At 38.7% G+C, this 10,034-nt stretch overlaps 1 long non-coding RNA gene across 1 annotated transcript in view; it reads left to right on the top strand.

The window, feature by feature from the left end:
- Positions 1-9,325, top strand: part of LOC131410721 (uncharacterized) — a 56,887-nt gene extending 47,562 nt beyond the window's left edge. The window contains exon 4 of the long non-coding RNA XR_009221399.1: positions 8,744-9,325. This is a non-coding gene — a long non-coding RNA (uncharacterized LOC131410721). The remainder of the gene's footprint in view (positions 1-8,743) is intronic.
- Positions 9,326-10,034: the final 709 nt, after the last annotated feature.

Below are 10,034 nucleotides of genomic sequence, written 5' to 3'. Positions count from 1 at the left end.
AAAGTGTTGGAAATTAATCTTTACTTAGGTCAAATAACTAACTGATACCCTTCTTTGTCCATTTACATTTTAAGGAACCTCCAAGTATAGCAGGGTGTGAATGTTCAACTTGTTTTCACATGAAAATGTAATGATTGCTTTGATGGATTAACCCAATCTAGGGTGGAGGATTTCTTTTTCCCCCTCCCAACTCTCCATGCAGAGTACAAATATTTCCCTTCACCTCTGCACAATGTTTGGAAACCCTGTCCTCCCTATCATAATGCTAATGGAAAACAGTGCCTAATGATGTAGGTTCTGGTTTTGAGGGGTGTTTAATTCTATTGTGGAAGAACAGAGGAGAATGAAATTTTTGTATGGAAAACATGCAGTGAGTGTGGGTAGGAATCCAGGGAAGGACAAGAGGGAGGAGAAGAGAGGAGTATCGAAGGGAGTGTTGCCTATGAACTCTTATCTTGGAAGTTGTCTAAGATAAGTAGGCACTCTCTGCCCAACTCCCAGTACACACTACCCAGGATGTGTTTGAGAAGCTGAGAGAAGATACACTGATAAAAGTTCCTTTCAAGGGCTCAGAAGACATTATCAGTCAAATGCTTTGCCTTCATGGATGAATGCCAACTCCCCATCTCTTGATCAGTGGCTCCTTTTGCACCTGCCAGCCACTGGCTGAAAACCCAGCAAGACTGTTTTTTTGCAGAGGCAGCTTCCTTTTTAGTTGCTTTTCCACAATCTTCCAATTCCCACAAGCCTAAGTAGCTACTAGAGACCTAAAGACGTGATGGAGAGAACCCTACATCTGATTTGGATTAAGACCACGGTGAACAAACTTAAGATCTAAGTTGGCACGGTGGTTTAGTGATGTCACTATTACACAAACTTTAAATTGAAAAATGAGATTCCTAAGTGGAGTTTTGAACATCTGTCAGAGGACAAGAGGAGGCATTTTAAATCCTTTTGATATGCTCAGTCTTGTCCAAGGCCATATCACCCTGAATGTGCCCGATCTCATCTGATACATTCAGTCTCAGCTGACAGGGAAAAGGTAGGAGAAGTGTCAAGTGGATATGGACAGAGGAGAGAAAGAGGAAGAGAGGAAAGTTCTAAGAGATCATATATCTGATTATACTTTAAAAAGACTAGATTTGATAGCAAGACTTTGTGGCAAAATGCAATTTTTTGGCACACAGTATGAAAACCAAAACAAAAATAATATCATTTACTGATTATATTTTGTAATCTTGGAAAGAGAAGGAAAAAGCAAAAGCGGAATAAGTGGGTGGAGTTCAGTGAATTGCAAAATATGTTCATAGAGGACATCTTTAAGACCACTGCCAGTAAAGCCATGAAATTACAATACAGGAATGTCCCACCCCCCTAAGATCTCCACATGGACTATGATGGGAATAAAGGAAATCTCATTCCCCTTGAGCATAATTTAAAACAATTGGAGAGAAATTCTAATTCATGGCATAGAAAAAAGTTTACAGAAATGTGGCATTCCACTCCTTCATTCAATAAATACTTCAGATTCTTCGAGTGCAATGCTGCAAACTTTTACGGGGCCAGTGAGCAGTAGGAAGCTGTGGGGGAGGAAGACATTTCCCACTACCCTTCTAGGTCCTTCTAGCTGGTCTAAGAATTAAATTGACATGAGACAGATTATGGGAACCTCATGTACGTGAGAGGATCAGAGACTCCACATACATGAGAGGTTTCCGTATGCACGCAACTAAATGTAACTTTCTTCTATTAATCTGTCTCACGTCAATTGAATTCTTAGACCAGCCAGAAGAACCTAGAAGGGTAGAGGAAAATTTATTCTTCCCCCACAGTTGACATAGTTGGCAGGATAAACTTCCCTGGCTGAACTCTGTTCCCTCTGATGCTGCTGCAGCTGAGAGATCCTGGGACATCTGACAAGTGCCCACAGAAGGTAAGAGTCTGGCCCCGTCAGTCTGCCAGATCTCTGCCTGCTACAGGGTTTATTGGAAGTGTAAGTGGTAAGAATCTTTTTGTCTCTTTTCTAGATTTAGCTTAGCAGGAGAAAATATTTGTGAAACTAGTTTCTTGGGCAAAAGTCAACTCCGGTAAAGATTTGGGATGAGTACTCTTGTTTTCTGTTGATCCTGTTGTTCTGAGAGATGGTCATGTGTTCTTTTGTCTCTGCCAGCCACTGGATGCATATGCATCTGGCAGGTGGCCAAGTAGCCTGTGGATCGGGGCTTCGGGCATCTTAAAAAATCACACTATTCTGTTCAAAAGGTAGGGAAACACACAGCTCCCTGTATTTTGGAATGGCTGTTTAAACACAGGGCCCCTCATAGTTACTATCTTCACTTTCTTGGTCTAACTCTGGGTGTACATTTTGTGTCTTAGGAGGGCTGCGTCCTTTGTGCTCCCTTTTGGGGATGCCTCCTGCCTCCATGGTTAAGCCATAAAAAGGCTTATTGGCTTGAGTCTCTATTAGATCCTACTCATCAATGGGCAGATGACGAACCCTTTAAATGGGAAAAACTTCTAAATTGGAAAAAATTTTTTTAGAGAGTGCTCATACTGGTTTCATGGCTAGCCATTAAGACTCCCTTACTAAGATAGAAGGACAAAAATTAGAACAAAAATCAAAGTCCACTCAGATCCTTTTCTATTTGCCTTCAGACATTTGAAAAAACCAGGGTATTGGAAATACAGTTGTCTGGAACTTAAGAAGAAAAGGGAAAAAATATATATATAACAGCTAGACTTAGGGCCTCCTTAACAAAATGAAAGAACAAAAATTTAGACTTAAAACAAAAATCCAATGTAAAATCCCCTTCTTAAAATCTGGCCCTGTCTGCCTGTTTTAGCTTCCTTTTTCCTACAAGATTTGCAGAGAGCGCTCCAGCCTAATCTCTAAAATTGTACAGGTTACATGTAAATGCTGAAGGCCAGAAAATGAATTTAGCAGAAGCACCCGGAACAGGAAGTAGGCCTTGCTTTGCTGCATTCTAAAATCAGGCTCTACTAGCTTCAGGCCTTCCTTTGAGATGTCTTTTGTGGCTATATCCTAGATGCCCACCCAGGGAATTCATGTCCCTGGGACAACAACAGATCTTTTGAATTATAAAGCCTTTTTACCTTTACTTTCAGAAGATCCTACCAAGTGCAGAAAAGAATTAGAAAGATCAATGGCCATTGCATAGTGCCCAGTCAAGAGAGGAAAATAAAATTTCACATTGTGCCTTCCTCTCCAAATCCAGACCCATTTGTTATTGATTGTTTTTCTCCCAGGGATGGCTATTGCCTTTTTCCTTGTCTTGTTTTGTGTCCTAAGGTCTTGGCTTGGCTTTCTGTCTGCCTGGGATATGCAGGCTGTTGGTTCTTTCTTTTGGCTATCTTTGGGAGTGACTCTGGATCTTTGGAAGGTAGTAATCCTTGAGAACACCTCTTGGATTCATGGAATTGTTTAATATTGTCAGAAATATTTAGTGTTTGTCCTGGCTAAAAACTGGCAAGATATTTAGAAGGATTTTTTTTTTCGTGAGGAAGATTAGCCATGAGCTAACATCTGATGCCAATCCTCCTCTTTTTGGCGAGGAAGATTGGCCCTGGGCTAATATCCGTGCCCATCTTCCTCCACTTTATATGAGACACCGCGACAGCATGGCTTGACAAGCGGTGTGTCGGTGTGCGCCTGGGATCCGAACCTGTGAACACTGGGCTACCACAGCGGAGTGTGTGCACTTAACTGCTACACCATGGGGCTGGCCCCTAGAAGGATTTTTTTTTAGTAGCTCTGTGGTCAAAAATTTGGTCAAATTGGAAGCTGATATTCGGACCTGATAGGAATTTTTTATAGGCCTTCTTCCCTAAGTTAAAATAAAACTATGTACCCAGAGGGAAAGAAGAAAGTTAGGTATGACGTTGTTGAAGAGGTAGATCAACCTACGATGTCGTTTAAGTTACTGAGGAATTGAGAGCAACTGTCTTTACCTTTCGCATCTTTGAAAAACTGGAAATGCAGCTCTAGAGGCGTTCGTATACCACCCATTTTCTTTCACTAATCCCCAAATCCTCCCCTATTTATCTCAAAAAGCTGCAACCTCTCTGGGAACTCTTATCTAAACCATTCCCAACTCCCAAGACTGAAGGAAAAAAGAGACAAAAGTCTGTAGAAGAGCCCTTGTCCAAAATCTAGCACCTTAGGTGTCTTCTCCACAAATATTAGTAGGAAAAAAAGCGTTAGCCATCTAAGCAAGGAACCTTAATTTACTCCATCTTCCAGAAACACGATTTGGATCCAACTATTTTTTTTAACACTAGTGAGCTTTGTATTACTATACCTAATTCACGGCAGTAATTTTAAAACAAAAGCTATGGGGTCTCTATGTATGTGTGTCTATATATATGTATGTTGTAAGTGTGTGATATTTTTCTACCTCTGGATGGTATTATCAAATTTAATTTGTAGAGAGCTCTATTTAATTGGCTTAAAAACAAACAAGTACTATGTAAATTGAGTATACTGTCAAAAATATAACAGAATTTAACCCAGAGGAATTTCAAGATCAGGAAAATATTCAGTATTAAAGCCAATTTAAGTTTGTAGCTTTAATTAAAAGAGACATGTCTTTAGAGTTACCAGCATTAAATATAAAACTTTTATTCCACTTAGGTTTACTAAAAGTCAAACAAATTCATGTTATCCTGGTTATAAAATTTGGCAGCAAAAAAAATTAAGGGCTGACTTTGTCTAGTGTCTTATGGAATTTTTGTAGGTAATATAAACATAATTATTGGGAACAAGTAGACTAAATACATGCAAGTAAAATAAAAAGGGTTTTAGTGGGCCAATCCTGATGGCCTAGTGGTTGAAGTTCAGCGTGCTCTGCTTCAATAGCCTGGGTTCCATTCCCAGGCATGGAACCACACCACTTGTCTGTCAGTGGCCATGCTGTGGCGGCAGCTCACATAAAAAAAAAAGAGGAAGATTGGCAACAGATGTTAGTTCAAGGCAAATCATCCTCAGCAAAAAAAAAAAAAAAAATTTTAGGTGAACTTTTTAACAATAATTGTGTGTTATGGTACAAGTACTTAAAAATAACTCCAAAATCTTTTTGGTAACTTGAAACCTTAGAGTTTTGCTTAGTTAAGTTAATGGGGAATGTTAATGATGGGAATTCATTAAATGTCTAGATCATTTCCAATTAAGATAAAATATTGAAACATTAATTGCTAAACAAGTCTAAGTTTATCTACTTTTGACTTCTTATTACAGAGAAACTAAAAGATAAATTTGGGTCTGATAGTAAACGTGTCGTGCTTTATTGAAAGATTGTGCTATGAAGAAGCATATGTTTCTAGAAATTATGAAATGAATTCATAAATTTGCTGATCTAAAGAATGCTGGTATGGCAGACAGTTCACAGTTGCTTACTTCTTAGTTTTTACTGGAAATTAAGGTTTCTAAGAGTTAAAGATTCTAATTAATATATGTCATTAAAGTTACTCAAATAAGGGAAACATCTTAGTATAAAATGTGTGTTTTCAGTAAAAATAAAGACAGAAAGAGAGAGAGAAAAAATTTTACCTTGTGTGGTCAAGTTAGCTAAAATTAAATTAACAGTTTAAAAAAAACAGACTTTAATATCAGTAGTGTATTTATATAAAACAGGAACTTAATTTTCTTTTCATCTCTTAAAATAACTCTTCATCTCTTATAAAAGGTTTTTCCTTACCTTTTTGAATTTTATGAGAACTATTTCCTATGCTTTATATTAAAAGCTAAATCTTTTCTATTCAAGGAACTAAGGTTTTGCAGCTATGTAATCTTCTATATTTGTCTTTGCAATCTTTTTGTTGCTTTGGTTAGATAGATAGTTAAATATTAAGTTTCATAATGATCTGTGATCCTATTTAGGCCAAGTGTTTTAAAACCCCTTTGAGGGGCCCTGGTGACATAGTGGTTGAGTTTGGCACTCTCCACTTCAGCAACACAGGTTCATGGGTTCAGGTCCTGGGCATGGACCTACACCATTCATTGGCAGCCATGCTGGGGTGGTGACCCACATACAAAATAGAGGAAGATTGGCACAGATATTAGCTCAGGGTGAATCTTCCTCAGCAAACAAACACAAAAAATATAAAGCCTCTTTGATATTTTTGACGAACTTCCTAAAATCAAATTCTAAATGAAGTCTTTTTTGACCTCTAGTTAACATTGGGATTTTTCAGAGGGTCCTGAGACATCTCAAAAGACCTGTTCTCTCTCCTTACAAAAAAAGGAATATTAAACTAATTAGCCTTATTTGATATGTTAAATTACATGAGAAACATTATCAAATAAGAAATAACATTAAGGCTTCCTTATGTTGTGTCTGTATAGGTATATGTTATAAGAGTTCCATAAGTTATGTGAAATTTCTGGAATTCTAAAATGTCCTGATATAAAATGTTGTCTGTCATCAAAATTGAGGCTCGCACTAAAAGGACTGAACCTAAATATCAGAAAAGTGACTTAGCTGAGTTTTGTGCAAAGGCAACAACAGCAGAATCTATAAAGGTTCTAGACATGTGGATGAAGTCCATTCTGCTTCTGCAAAAACAAAAACAAAAAGTTAACCCCTAAATGCCAGATTTTTTGCCATCCTGATGTCCTTGTAACATGGCAACAGTCTGCTCCTGAATCAGAGAAATTTAGATGGGTAAACAACGGCTGTAAATTAAACAAACAGTTGGGGCTATGGGAAACCTGAGATGGCTGCTTGGTTCTTCCCGGCTCCCTGGCTAACGCCAATTTTTGGTTTTTACATTCCTTTACTCACTATAGGAAAAACTATTTCTGTCCCCAGACGCCTCAGATCTCTTCCCTCTGGGTCCTTTGAACACCTGAAGCTGGACTTTATTCAACAGCCACTTAGTACGGGTTATCAATATGTTCTTGTTATTGTATGTATATGTTTTCCAGATGGATTGGAGCCTTCCCTTGCCATAAAGCTGATGCCCTCACAGTGGTAAAGAAAACTGTTAGAAAATGTGTTTCCCACTTGGGGTATATCTTCCACATCTCCAGTGATCAAGGCACCCATTTCACTGGGCAAATCGTGTGAGCCTTAATGAAAACCCTGCAAACATCTTGGAATTATCACTATTCCTATCAACCTCAATCATCAGACAAAGTAGAGAGAACTAATGGAAAAATTGGATTCAAGAAGCACAAGAGGGGCTGGCCCCGTGGCATAGCAGTTAAGTGCGTGCACTCCACTGCTGGCGGCCTGGGTTCAGATCCTGGCTGTGCACCGACACACCGCTTGTCAGGCCATGCTGAGGCAGTGTCCCACATAAAGTGGAGGAAGATGGGCTGAGGGCCGGTCTTCCTCGGCAAAAAGAGGAAGACTGGCATGGATATTAGCTCAGGGCTGATCTTCCTCACACACACACAAAAAAAGAACAAGAAGTAATAACACAGGACTGAATGAACTGATAAATATGATTATACTTTTTATGATTTTTTGTCGGAAATATTACTTTTTTTAATCGTTTGTTTTCCAGATATAAGGAATTGTTTTTCTTCTAAGCCAACTATGACTACAGCAATTGGTAAATTATACCTTTGTAAGCAGAATAGAAACATTTATCTTTTTCTCCCTACCTGATCCCTCCAGAATTCAGAAATTTAGCGAGTATTCTTATTTTCATGGCAATGTAGTTATTTGCATAAGTTCAATAAGAATCTGTTCTCCTTGTAGTAGGACACATTTGGAAATTGGTTATATTACCAAGGCTTTGACTGAACTATCATACTTGAGAGAGACTATGCACAGACTCAAATATGTCCAAACAGCTTTAAGGAACCAAGATTGATTTTATGGAGCCAATAAAGCCCCTTGGAAATATTGGCCTGGTACCTTGCTTCTAGGGTTCCCAGCAGCCTTACCAGGTGAGTAAGGAAGGTCGCTTCCTGGCAGGTGCAGGAACCTCAGGATATTTTGGAAACGTGGAGAAGAGAGGAATTCACCCAAATCTATGGACATTGCAGACAAGTTTGATGGCAAGTGTTTAGCTTGGTTTCCTGACCTCAAGAGGCCTTTAAAAGTTCAATCTGGAGATTCCTCACGAAGGGTACCAGCAAAGCAGATTTAAAAGAGCCTATATGATCAATCGCTATTCTTGCTGCACTTATGAAAGCAACAGGCCAAGTTTCTTAAAAGTAGACATTTTACAAACAAATTAGTCTTACTGAGATTATCTTTGGTAGAAATGGAGGTAATTTCAGAGAGAAAAATTATATTTCAGTAGAAACTGTAGTACACGTTTGTGGATTATAGTTCTGCTTCTTGTAAACTGGACTAGATCTGGGATTCTTCCAGTTTCCTCCAATACCTGGCTACAACCCTCCAAACGAACATATCCTATTTTCTCCCACCTTTTGACTTGGAATCATTGAAAACTAAAACTGCCTTTTTTCCTGAAGCCCTGTAAACTGAAGCTGCACAACTTGAATAAATTTTAGAGAAATCACCACAGCAGCTTATATATGGACAATGTTCACACCTATTGCTATACGGGCCATGCAGAAAGATCATCAGAGACATTCAAACTGAAAACTAGGAAAATCTGTCAGATTGCCACTGCCTACCCTCACTCCATCTGAAAATGCTGAGAGCCGGACATCTAGAAATCTCCTCAACTGGTTGCCTTCAGAACTCAGAAACTGAGATTTAGTCTGCTCCAATCATTAACCATTGTTTTCCTTTTGTTTCCACAGAAATGCCTCTTACCAAATATGTGATTGCTTACACCATAGACCTAACTTTGGGAGCCCAGCTGCATCACTGCCTTCTGAAATTGGTCTCTGTTGTTTAATTGGACTGACCTATTCTCTAAACCAAGAGACTGATTCAGTGAGATGAAGCAATCTACCAACCCAACTTCTGGAATGTGAAACTTCTCATGAATTTTCAAAGGCGGGACTGAAGGGGTTCAGAACAGGCCTCCCCAAGGTGTGCCACTTTGGCATGCAATCGAGAGCTAAAGGCAATCGAGACCCTGTGGGCTCAAGAGAGACTTTTACCTCTCCCTTAAAGAATTTAAATTGGGGGACTTGCCCATAATAAGACTTATTACCAGAAATAAATTTTTATGATCTATCTGTATGGTATGGCAAACCTCTAGTTACTGAATATTTGCTCTTCTTTTCATCTTGTGAATTATCCTCCTCTCCTCTGAAGCCCCAGACTCCTATCCCATTCCTTAGCTCAAGATAGCATATGTATCTCATTTTACTTTTTTGTTTCTGAACCTCTCATGTATGTGGGGTTTCCATATATATGCAATTATATTTGATTTTCTCCTATTAATCTGTATCCTGTCAATCTAATTCTTAGACCACCCAGAAGAACCTAGAATGGTAGAGGAAAATTTCTTCCTCCCCCACAAAGCCTACATAGAACAATGGGAAATATATGGAAAAGTGAAACATTCAATTATTTTATATCAAAAAGCTTTTAGAAAGTGAATATGACACCGAATAGAATAATGTGCTTTTGAGTTTATGGGGAAATAGATGTCAGAAAGAGATCTGAAACTGTCCTTGGACTTCCCATAGATATATAGTGTGATAGTCATTAGTAATGCCCACCAAGTATTTCTGGTTATCCATCTTCCAGCAGCATGGTAGAGTGTACTTTGTGTCTCTCTGTGGTATAGTGGGATCATATGATTACTTCTGGCCAATGAGATGAGAGCAGAAATTATGTATGTTATCTTGGAGACAAACATTTGATTGCTGATGGTCCAGAAATCTTTTTCCCTCTGGCTTGGAGGGAAACATTTGAGATGGTGGCTACTTCATCACTTGGATCCCTGATTGATTTCTAATGTTATGTAGCATGAACCAAATAGAAACTTTTATTGTTTTAAGTCATTGAGATGTTGGGGTTGTTCATTACTATTAGCAAAACTTAATCTGTCCTGATTTATAGGAAAAGGTGAGCTTATAGGGGTTTTAAGCAAAGGATGACTTCAGAAGGTTGTAGGTCTAGGGACATTCAGATGTA

The sequence above is a fragment of the Diceros bicornis genome, chromosome 10, assembly GCF_020826845.1.
Source record: "Diceros bicornis minor isolate mBicDic1 chromosome 10, mDicBic1.mat.cur, whole genome shotgun sequence".
Taxonomy (NCBI): Eukaryota; Metazoa; Chordata; class Mammalia; order Perissodactyla; family Rhinocerotidae; genus Diceros; species Diceros bicornis.
Note: the sequence above shows the minus strand (reverse complement) of the source record. Positions and strands in the feature narration are given on the sequence as shown.